This window comes from Schistocerca nitens, chromosome 9 (genome assembly GCF_023898315.1).
Source record: "Schistocerca nitens isolate TAMUIC-IGC-003100 chromosome 9, iqSchNite1.1, whole genome shotgun sequence".
Taxonomy (NCBI): Eukaryota; Metazoa; Arthropoda; class Insecta; order Orthoptera; family Acrididae; genus Schistocerca; species Schistocerca nitens.
Genome location: NC_064622.1, coordinates 56341404 through 56352575, shown reverse-complemented (window position 1 = coordinate 56352575; position 11172 = coordinate 56341404).

Below are 11172 nucleotides of genomic sequence, written 5' to 3'. Positions count from 1 at the left end.
GAACCAATCAGTACTGATTTCAGACATAAGGTCGAAGAGGAAAGGAGACATTAGTGTTGTGAATAGCAAATGATGAGTGCAAATGAAATGAGTTTGTTTCCACACAGTATATACAGTCGTCATTTATAATGTTATGCAATTATTATTAATGCAGTACAGATAGAAAGATAAATGGAGGTAATAAACCAAATGAAACGAGCTGAGGTCACAGGCCCCTCACTCCAAGATCCAAAGTATCCCCGAACAACCACTGAAATTTTCAGAATGAGATTTTAACTCCGCAGCGGAGTGTGCGCTGATATGAAACTTCCTGGCACATTAAAACTTTGTGCCATACCGAGACTCGAACTTGGGACCTTTCCCTTTCACGGGCGAGTGCTCTACCAACTGAGCTACCCAAGCACGACTCACGCCCCATCCTTTACTTCTGCCAGTATCTCGTCTCCTACTTTCCAAACTTTACAGAAGTTCTCCTGCGAACCATGCAGAACTAGCACTCCTGAAAGAAAGGATATTGCCGAGACATGGCATAGCCACGGCCTGGGGGATGTTTCCAGAATGAAAGTTTCACTCTGCAGCGGAGCGTGCGCTGATATAAAAAATCTCATTCTGGTAACATCCCCCAGGCTGTGGCTAAGCCATGTCTCCGCAATATCCTTTCTTTCAAGAGTGCTAGTTCTGCAAGGTTCGCAGGAGAGCTTCTGTGAAGTTTGGAAGGTAGGAGACGAGATACTGGCAGAAGTAAAGCTGTGAGGACGGGAGCGTGAGTCGTGCTTGGGTAGCTCAGTTGGTAGAGCACTTGCCCGCAAAAGGCAAAGGTCCCGATTTCGAGTCTTGGTCCGGCAAACAGTTTTAATCTGCCAGGAAGTTTCACTGAAATTTTGTCGGTGGGGCAGAGTTAATTGAGCAGTTTTAATGGGCTCCAATAACTGATGTCATTTCTCACAGTATGATACCATCACGTGATCTGCCATGTGGTCTGTGTTACGCCGTCGCCAAGGTAGCCCCTGTGGGCTGGCAACACGTCTAACATCACACAGGACCGAGGTTGTCTATGCCCAAGGAGTAAGCTATGGTAAACATTGGCTGTTTTGGAAACAGACATTCCGCGTACTACTTCCTGCAGAGGGAGTTCGAGATGGCCTGCAGGAAGTATTACGACACCAACATCTGATTGGCTGGCCACACGGAAGACTACGTCTTCGCCATCGGAATCGGACTTGCAATTAAGTGTATGTATGTGACCAAGGACTCTTGTGGGAAACTTAGAAGTTATCTTTCGTTGCCTCTAGTAGGAAATTCTTACTGGTTTTGTGATTGTGCCTTTTAGTTGTTATTCATTTCCGTGTAGACTCACGTAAATAAAAGTTGTGTTGTAAAAAACTTTCTAATTGTCAGTTACAGCACTCTGCAAGTGCTCATCACGTGATCCGCAGTGTTACAGAAATGCGCCCTCAGACTCCTACAGTCTTCAGGAGAAATCCTGACAGGATGCAGTAGTGAGGACCTAGCAACGTTTGAGAGGGCCAAGAAAATGTCATTGACAGTAAAATCTTTATTAGGCAGTAATATAGGACTGTTTTCCGAAGCACTGTTCCATTGCCGGGCTGGCAGAGCAACCGCTTCGTCACAGTGCAATGCCGGCTTGCGCTCGACTTGCAATTTCGCCAGTGCATTAAAGTATCAGATGGGACACGTCACGGGTCTATCGTCGACCCATGGATGCCGGCGGCTTCCAGCTCTACGTAGCGGACTCCAAAGTGCCCTCGTTGACCTCGAAGATTTGCACTCAGGCCCCAGGTCCTTCTGAAGTACTCGCTGGCTCTCAGGGGTCGGCTCTCAGCCTCACTTTTAGAAGACAGAAGCCGGCACCATCAGTGTCTGTCACAGGAGCGAGATGAGCAGCGGTGTCCCTCACTCTCGAAGGCGGGTGACGGACAGCGTCCACGTCACGCAGGTCAAGCTTCCAGCAGACCTGGAAGGTTCCATCATTGTCGCTTCGGAAGTTGGCAATGCAGCTAGCAGCAGCAGCGTCCTTCCAGCCAGACTCGCGATTCCATAGACGATCACAGACAGTTAACCATGCTGTTTGATCACTAGTCTGCCCTCATCTCGTGGTCGTGCGGTAGCGTTCTCGCTTCCCTCGCCCGGGTTCCCGGGTTCGATTCCCGGCGGGGTCAGGGATTTTCTCTGCCTCGTGATGGCTGTGTGTTGTGTGCTGTCCTTAGGTTAGTTAGGTTTAAGTAGTTCTAAGTTCTAGGGGACTTATGACCACAGCAGTTGAGTCCCATAGTGCTCAGAGCCATTTGAACCACTTGATCACTAGTCTCCCCTCTCACTGGATATCTGTAACTCGGCTGAGATTTCACACTAGGCGGTCAGCGATTTGCTGAGAAGAGTGGAATATTTATGTTGGTGCTCCCAGTGCGCTGTGTGGCGGTGGGAACGGCTATGACTTCGTGTGTCCCGGATTTACCTCACCGTCGGCTCTCCAAGTGACTTCAGAGTTTCACAACTTCACCTTTCACAGGCTCTTTGCTGCTGGTTCGGCATCTAAACATTTACTGTTGCGTTGTACCCAGCCTTTCTTACGACACTCTGCTTTGTCACTAGTATGGCGGTATCTCTCGGCTTCCGTGAAGTCAGTAGCTCTGCTTACAGACTTGGGCACTCGGTCATTCCCCCGTGCTGCGACAACTTCCGTGTTTGCCATATTTCGTTCAGCATTTCCCCCTAGCCTGCATTCTAGTGATCATCAACACAGGCTGTTGGGATTCCTGGAGCTGCCAAGGTACGACTTGGAACAATTTTTCGTGTCCACCAGGGAGAACATCCTGGCGCGCAACAGTGTTGTCGCTGATATGGGTCTCGTAACAGATTTTTGTAACTTCGATGGCGATGCTGTCCTCGTTATCCTTGGGACGATAACTAAAAAAAATTAATGTCACTTTAATAAATAAAAATAAAAAATTGTTTCAGATGTATTAATCAGATTTAAATAATGTTGGGTAGCATGGGTGCAGCAATGCAAATAAAGTTCCCTAATCGGCCTCCTGTATTGCGATGTAATTGACTGTGATCGCGTATGCCCATAAAATTTTACAGTGAACAAGGCAATGAAGTTGCTGGTTAAATAAGTGACTGGCCGGAACAAAAACTCTGTTACGTAAAAAATAACTTTCACTAATTTCAGCGTAACGTAATGCAAAATTTGGAAAATGGCAAGAAATTTACTTTTAATTATTGAAAGATTAAATTGAATTTACTTTTAGCAATTGACCAACTGATTTACTTTTAACATATGAACAATAAAATATGTTCCAAGACAGCAGAAGTCACTCGCGAAGCTAAATACAGAATAAATGAAAATGCGCAGTCTTAGTTTGTGTTGTATCTTTAGTTATTAGTGAAATGTTACATTACTTTCAGTGAAGTTAACACTCAAAATTGCAAGTTAGTTGCCCACCGGAGTGGCGGAGCGGTTCTAGGCGCTTCAGTCGGGAACCGCGCGACCGCTACGGTCGCAGGTTAGAATCCTGCCTCGGGCATGGATGTGTGATGTCTTTATGTTAGTTGGGTTTAAGTAGTTCTAAGTTCTAGGGGACTGACGACCTCAGATGTTAAGTCCCATAGTGCTCAGAGCCATTTGAACCATTTTTGCAGGTTAGTTAAGAACAGTTACAGAGGCAGAAAAATTTAGATTGAAACTGGTCATTAGCAAACAAACAAAACTGGCGGTAAATAATCAATTTTTTATATTCTTAGTTACGACACTCGGTGATTGCATGGAAAGAAAAAGGCAGCCTGCTGGGTAATAAAGTCTAAGAACAATGACAGCACAAGTGCCCTACAAGTTTTAACTATTGGAAGTTATTATTCAGGTTAGTCATTAAAGTTTGTGAAAGAAATGCCACTGGGTAATGCCTGCACAATATTAGTTATATCTTGTCAGCTAACAGTCTTACGATGTTGTAGCTGTGCGGACGACCAAGAATGTAGCCGACGACAATGCTGAACTGCTGCTGTTGCTGGTTGAGAACATCGAGTCTTCTCCAGAGCCACAGATAATTATGCTACAGGCAGTAGTTAGAACTACAGCTTCCATCCACTGGTCACTTCTGTCTCAATACTCGCGCGTTAACGATATAGGTGCGCATACATTGACGCGATCATAGCTGCACACCGCATCTGCAGGAGGGCCCAACAGACGTTGCCGCACACTTTCACGATTCAGGCTGCTCTGCTTCTTCTCTGGCCGCAGTACGACAGAGATTCTCCACACGAAAAGATAAACAAACTGCCATTTCGTCGTTACTATCGATACGTTTAAATAAAGTTGCCTTGGCTATAAACCAGCAATTTACAAAATTTACATTACAATTGCAAACAACTATATACAGTCAGATATAAATACACTATTTCATCCATTACATACCAACAACAGTTTTGTAGTAAAGCTTACAGATTCAGAATTAGCGGTGGAGTACAAGTTATCAACCGATATTAAACAGTTGCGAGCTAACATCCCACAGATTTTCGGGCTCACATGTGGTTCCTGTTCGTCGAAATGTCTTGGCTCAAACTCGACTAGGGGATGAAACGCACGTGTCGCATTACACTTGTGACCCTTTGGTTAAATTGTCTGGCTGATGGCAAGTTTGCGAAATTGTATGAAGTTAATATGACCTGTAATAACAGTAATAGTAATGTCGGGAACTATATTAACGACCCATAAATGATGTAGACCACACAGTTGCGATTTGGTTAGAGTAACGTTTATTCAGAAAGCATATTAATAGCGAAAGTGGTCGTATTTAGAGTTACTGTTACACTCGATCGCACATCCTTTTGGCACAGTTCGATCATTCACAACCGCATCGCGAAACACAAGTCCAATACTCCACTTCGTTATTTACACGAAAAGTTAGAGTTCACACCAGGCGCGCGGCTACCCACCGCTCAGAGACCAAGTCCCGCGATACCACACAACGCGAAATTTTCTAAGTCGTTTCACTTCCTGGCTGCCTAAAGACCGACTGTCTGCTTTCGCGTCTCAATCCGAACTGTACCCTTTGGTGCCTCCAGCCGAACTGTCCGCTTTCGCGTCTCCACCAGCACTGTCCCTCTGCCCGTCCCTGGCCGCGTTTCCGGCGTGTCGAACATCGTCGCTGAACTGACTATGGCAGTTTCCCTTCCTGAAGCCGTCCATCTGATTGTCTACAGCTTATTCTACATTATTTTACATGTTAACATATTTAAATAATCAAACCTTGACTACGTTCACGTTCTAAATAAAGTAACAATAATATCCATTACATAATAATCGTTAAATTCTTTTGCATAAAACCAGTACAGTTTCCTTCTTAACTTTGAATGTCACCAATGTGCACTCTGATAAATAAATAAAGAACAAGACTAACTATTATGCACTAAACTTTACAACAAATATTCTATTACCAAATGATTCAATAAGGTGTGACGACGTCATCGATCAATGTGTTTTGTGTGGAGGAAATGATGATCTGACGCTTAACTGAAAATACTGATAATTTAAATTTACTGTTGTAAGTAGGCTGTTTAGGTTTTTATATTGGTAACGCCACGTAGCGCTCTGTATGAAAATCACTGGCTGTGCTGTGTGCAGTCTGTGGCTAGTTTGCATTGTTGTCTGCCATTGTAGTGTTGGGCAGCGGCAGCTGGATGTGAACAGCGCGTACCGTTGACAGTTGGAGGTGAGCCGCCAGCAGTGGTGGATGTGGGGAGAGAAACGGCGGAGTTTTGAAATTTGTAAGACTGGATGTCATGAACTGCTATATATATTATGACTATTAAGGTAAATACATCATTTGTTCTCTATCAAAATCTTTCATTTGCAAACTATGTCTATCAGTAGTTAGTGCCTTCAGTAGTTAAAATCTTTTATTTAGCTGGCAGTAGTGGCGCTCGCTATATTGCAGTAGTTCGAGTAACGAAGATTTTTGTGAGGTAAGTGATTTCTGAAAGGTATAGGTTAATGTTAGTCAGGGCCATTCTTTTGTAGGGATTATTGAAAGTCAGATTGCGTTGCGCTAAAAACATTGTGTTTCAGTTTAAGCACAGTCTCGTATATAATTTTTCTAAGGGGACGTTTCACTGTATATTTGAAACAAATGGAGTTGCAGAGTTGATATTTAAAACATTTCTTATTTTAATGATGCACTTCTATATGAAATGTGGATCGTTAAGATCGACCAAAGAATTCAGATTTTAGCATTCAGGCCTGTGTTACAAAACTTGTTAATTTCACTTTAACAGTAAATCCTAAACTACTACAGATATGATCAATATTCAAGTTTTATTCGGATCATCATAAAAATTTATGAAGGATGGTAGATCAAAATTACTGTGGCTTCATTTCCTGCATTACTACAGAATTAAATAGTTTTCATGAATTTTCACTTTTTGGCTGATCTTAGGTCCACCATATTTAATAGTGTTACGTCTCCTGGGCCACAAATGGCTTGTACGTGGTTTCTCTATGACGTAGGTTCTCGTCTGTCTAATTTTCACGCTTAGGCCTCAATAGACGTCTGTGGACTTTCCCCACCTCGCGGCGAATCTGCGCTTTTTGTGCCACATGGTCATGGACGACAGGGTTCGTTTCTCAATTCCTGAAGGCTGATTCTTCAAGCCATATATTTAAATGAGAGCCAAACGCTCGTTAACTCACACGGTGAAAATTTTTGGGTGGTGTAGAAGGTATTTTATCTGCATTTTCAGTGTTAAGAAACTGCATATTGCTGATGTTCAACAATAAAAATCTGAATGAAATAACTCATCATGTGGTTTGCCAACCAATTAAAGTTGAGCAAATTTATATTTTAACTGCTGTGATCAAATTCACTTTATCCAGGAATTGACCTGTTCTTTCCAGTGCTGGAATCAGAATTAATGTAACTTCAAATATTTTTAAATTAACTGTAAAACTATTTAAAATAATAATTAAAATAATTTAAACATACAAATCTTACCAACTAAATGTTGATGGTGATGTATTTATATGTGTTCCAATACATAGTGTCTTGCTCGTAGTGTAAGTGTAACTGTTTGAGTAACAGAACGTGTAACTAGCTCAGTCGAAGCATATCAGTGAGCGCTACTATCTGATACGTCGCTCTCATTTTGCAGTTAAAATTATGATAGTTATTAAGTATTTTCCAAATTACTGTCAGAGGAACCTTCTCACCACTGTAACTTCTCTTACAGATAATCCCCACAGATTTCTGTATATATGCACGCATCCGTCCCTTCCTCCTCTTTAAAACAGTGTATCACGCTTTACTGTTATTACAACGGTTTTCGCCGCATATGTGTAAATGTGCACAATCCTTTTCATCCCTTTGTGACGACAGACGGGTGAACGTAACGTGACAACTATGTACGGCACAGATCGGGCAGTTCCGCGAAGCCCCAGCCACGCCGTTGAGTGGACAACCCAGGCGTCCAGTCAGCCGTTAGAGCTGGGCCAGCCTTGCCTCTGTGCCATAGCCTGTGTAATCCAGTAGCCGCACTCGGCCAAAATCAGTTGTTCGGTTCAGTTTATAGTGCTCGAGTCACAGTTTGCAATTCTAAGACTTGCAATGAAGTTTTGAGAATGCAAACATGGTCCAGGCAGACTGTATTATTATTTTAGTATCTATGCGATCGGTCAGTTTCGACCTTTGGTCGATTCCATGCACGTACCTTAAGCTTCCAGCTTCATATTATACTATAATGTATCGCTGGTACATGTAAAATAATGCAGCCTATCTAGACCATGTTTACATTCATAAAACTTGTTGAGGCTCTGGACCCCCATAAACACAAAATTTTGCAAGCTTTACGCTTGTCAAACTGTATTAAGGAGGATTGTGTAGAGATACACACAGACGGAAAAAAAATCGCTTCCCCGTGGAGGAGTTGCGACGGAAACGAAAGTTGGCACGCGTGCTTCCACATCTGAAGGATTGTAGCTGTTACAAATTTTACGTCATTCGCAGAAGACTGGTGCCAGTAGTGCCACAATGAGGATGGAAATCATATTTGCTTTAAATATACGCTGCAATAGTCGTGAACATCAGTTAACTCTCAGATTGGACGTTGAGTTGACGTTAGTCAAGAATGCTTTTAAGGTGACGATGATGCCATTATCAATACCTCATTGAGTTTGAACGAGATCGTGACATAGGGCTACGAGAAGCTGGATCCTTCTGCGATAGTACAGAAAGACTTGGCAGGAATGTAGCCACTGTACATCATTGTTGACAGCGGTGATCACGAGAACGTACGGTCGCAAGAAGATCGGCTTCCGGACTGCTACGTGACACTACTGAGAGGGAAGACCATCGTGTTCACCGTTTTGCACCTGCAGTAGCAATCCGAGCAGCAGATGGCACCACAGTGACACAACGATCTGTTACAAATCGGTAACTTCAAGAACAGCTCGGAGGCAGAAGCCCTGTAGCGCGCGTTCCACTGACCCCAAATCACTGCCCTTCGCGACTTCAGTGGTGTCGAGAGCTCATTGGAGGGCAGGGAGGGGTCTGTTATGTTTTCTGATCAAAGGTAGTGCTGCCTCGGTGCCAGTGATGGCCGTGAATTGGTTAGTAGGAGGTCAGTTGGGGGACTGCAACCAACAGGGCGTGCTAAAAACACTGGACTTCCACCTGGAGTTATGGTCTGACGTGTGAGCTGCGATATCGTATGACAGCAGAAGCACTCACTTGGTTATCCCATTCACCCTGACTCCAAAACTGTACGTCGATCTGGTGATTCGACCTGTCGTGCTGCTGTTCACCAACAGCATTCCAGGGGGTGTTTTCCAACAGGATAACGTCGCACACATACCGCTGTTGGATTACAACATGCTGTACAGTGTGCCGACGTGTTGCCTTGGCCTGCTCGATCACCAGATCTTTTTCCAGTCTAGCACATATGGGATATCGCAGGACGACAACTTCGGCGCCGTCCACAAAAAGCATTAACCATCCAGTTGTCGACCGACCAAGTGCAACAGGCATGTAAAGCCATCCCACAAACTGACATCTGCCACCTGTTCAAAACAATGCACGTGCGTTTGCATGCTTTCATTCAACATTGTGGAGGTTATACCCATTATTAATGTACCAGCATTCAACGTCTGGCTCTGAGCACTATGGGACTTAACATCTGAGGTCATCAGTCCCCTAGACTGTAACCAATGGCACCCCATACCATCACGCCGGATGATACGCCAGTATGGCGATGACAAATACACGCTTCCAATGAACGTTCACCGCGATGTCGCCAAATACGGATGCGACCATCATGTTGCTGTAAACAGAACCTGGATTCATCCGAAAAAATGACGTTTTTCCATTCGTGCACCCAGGTTCGTCGTCGGGTACACCATCGCAGGCGCTCCTGTGTGTGATGCAGCGTCAAGGGTAACCGCAGCCACGGTCTCCGAGCTGATACGAGTAGTCCATGCTGCTGCAGACCTCATCGAACTGTTCGTGCAGATGGTTGTTGTCTTGCAAACGTCCCCATCTGTTGACTCAGGGATCGAGACGTGGCTGCACGATCCGTTACGGCCATGCGGATAAGACGACTGTCATCTCGACTGCTAGTGATAAGAGGCCTTTGGGATCCAGCACGGCGTTCCATATTACCCTCCTGAACCCCCGATTCTATATTCTGCTAACAGTCATTGGATCTCGACCAACGCGAGCAGCAATGTCGCGATACGATAAACCGCAATCGCGATAGGCTGCAATCCTGTCTTTATCAAAGTCGGAAACGTGATGGTACGCATTTCTCCTCATTACACGAGGCATCACAACAACGTTTCACCAGGCAACGCCGCTCAACTGCTGTTTGTGTGTGAGAAATCTGGTGGAAATTTTCCTCATGTCAGCATTTTGTAGGTGTCGCCACCGGCGCCAACCTTGTGTGAATGCTCTGAAAAGCTAATCATTTGCATATCACAGCATCTTCTTCTTTTCGCGTCTGTAGCACGTCATATTCGTGGTGTAGCAATTTTAATGGCCAGTAGTGTAGTTTTAATTTCGATTAAGTAGTGTGTAGGCTTAGGGACCGATGACCTCAGCAGTTTGGTCCCACAAGACAGAAAAAAAGGGCATTTCAGGGGGGGGGGGCGGGGGGGGGGGGTAGGAATGTAAAAGACCTATGAAATCATCGGAAAGAATCAAAGATACCAGCCGTCCAAATAGCACAGGTTTGGTGCGCAGGAGTTTAAGAAGAATGAGGGACGATGGTCGAGCAGATCCTTGAAAGCCACACATTTCTGCAATCAGTGTCAGGCCATGCTTGAGCTGCTGCAGTGAGCCAGAACACTGACCACTGGATGTCTGAAATGAGTGATCTGCAGTGATGAATCGCGCAACACCTGTGGCAGTTAGATGTAAGGAAGTGAGCATGCCGAATTCCTGGACAACGTTACATGCCATCAACAATGCCTGCCGGTCTCCGGAGGACGGAGAAAGTAATGTTAAGGTATTTGGGTGTTTTTCGTGCGTAGGGCATGGATCCCTTATCATGCATCAGAAAACACTAAATTCCGATGGATATGAACACATTTTACAACGTTGTGTACTTCTGATAGTAAAGGCACAGATCGGGGAAGATGGTTGTATCGCCATGATTGTATCGCCATGGCAGTACACTCTGCCTTAAAGCAGCATCAGTGAGGCAGTGTACAATAATATATGTGAACCTCCACAGACATTAAGACAGTTCTTTGAAAGTGTCCCCTATTTAACGTCCACTAATAAGTGGGGGATACTTCTGATCAGATAATGTACGTCGAGCAATAGTATCTTCATTGGTTACTCGACACGTTGCCGTTACGTTGCAAGTTGCCAGTTCGAATCTGTGCAGAGCTCTGTGGTGAGCGGCGAAACCATATTGTTAGACTGCTCCTAACTCATCCAGTTCAGTTCGTCTAGCACTTCCATACTGACGAATAGATTCGCATAAAATGTCCGTTTCAGATGCACTCGCTTGGACGATTTATCAAAAACTTCAAAAGGTAGGGCTGGAAATGAATTATGGCTTAGACCATCTCCGTATTACTAAATGGAATCATATATAAAACCTTTGAAGTACATAAATTCTATTTTTTAACTTCCCTTTAGCTGATCTGGAATTCTTATC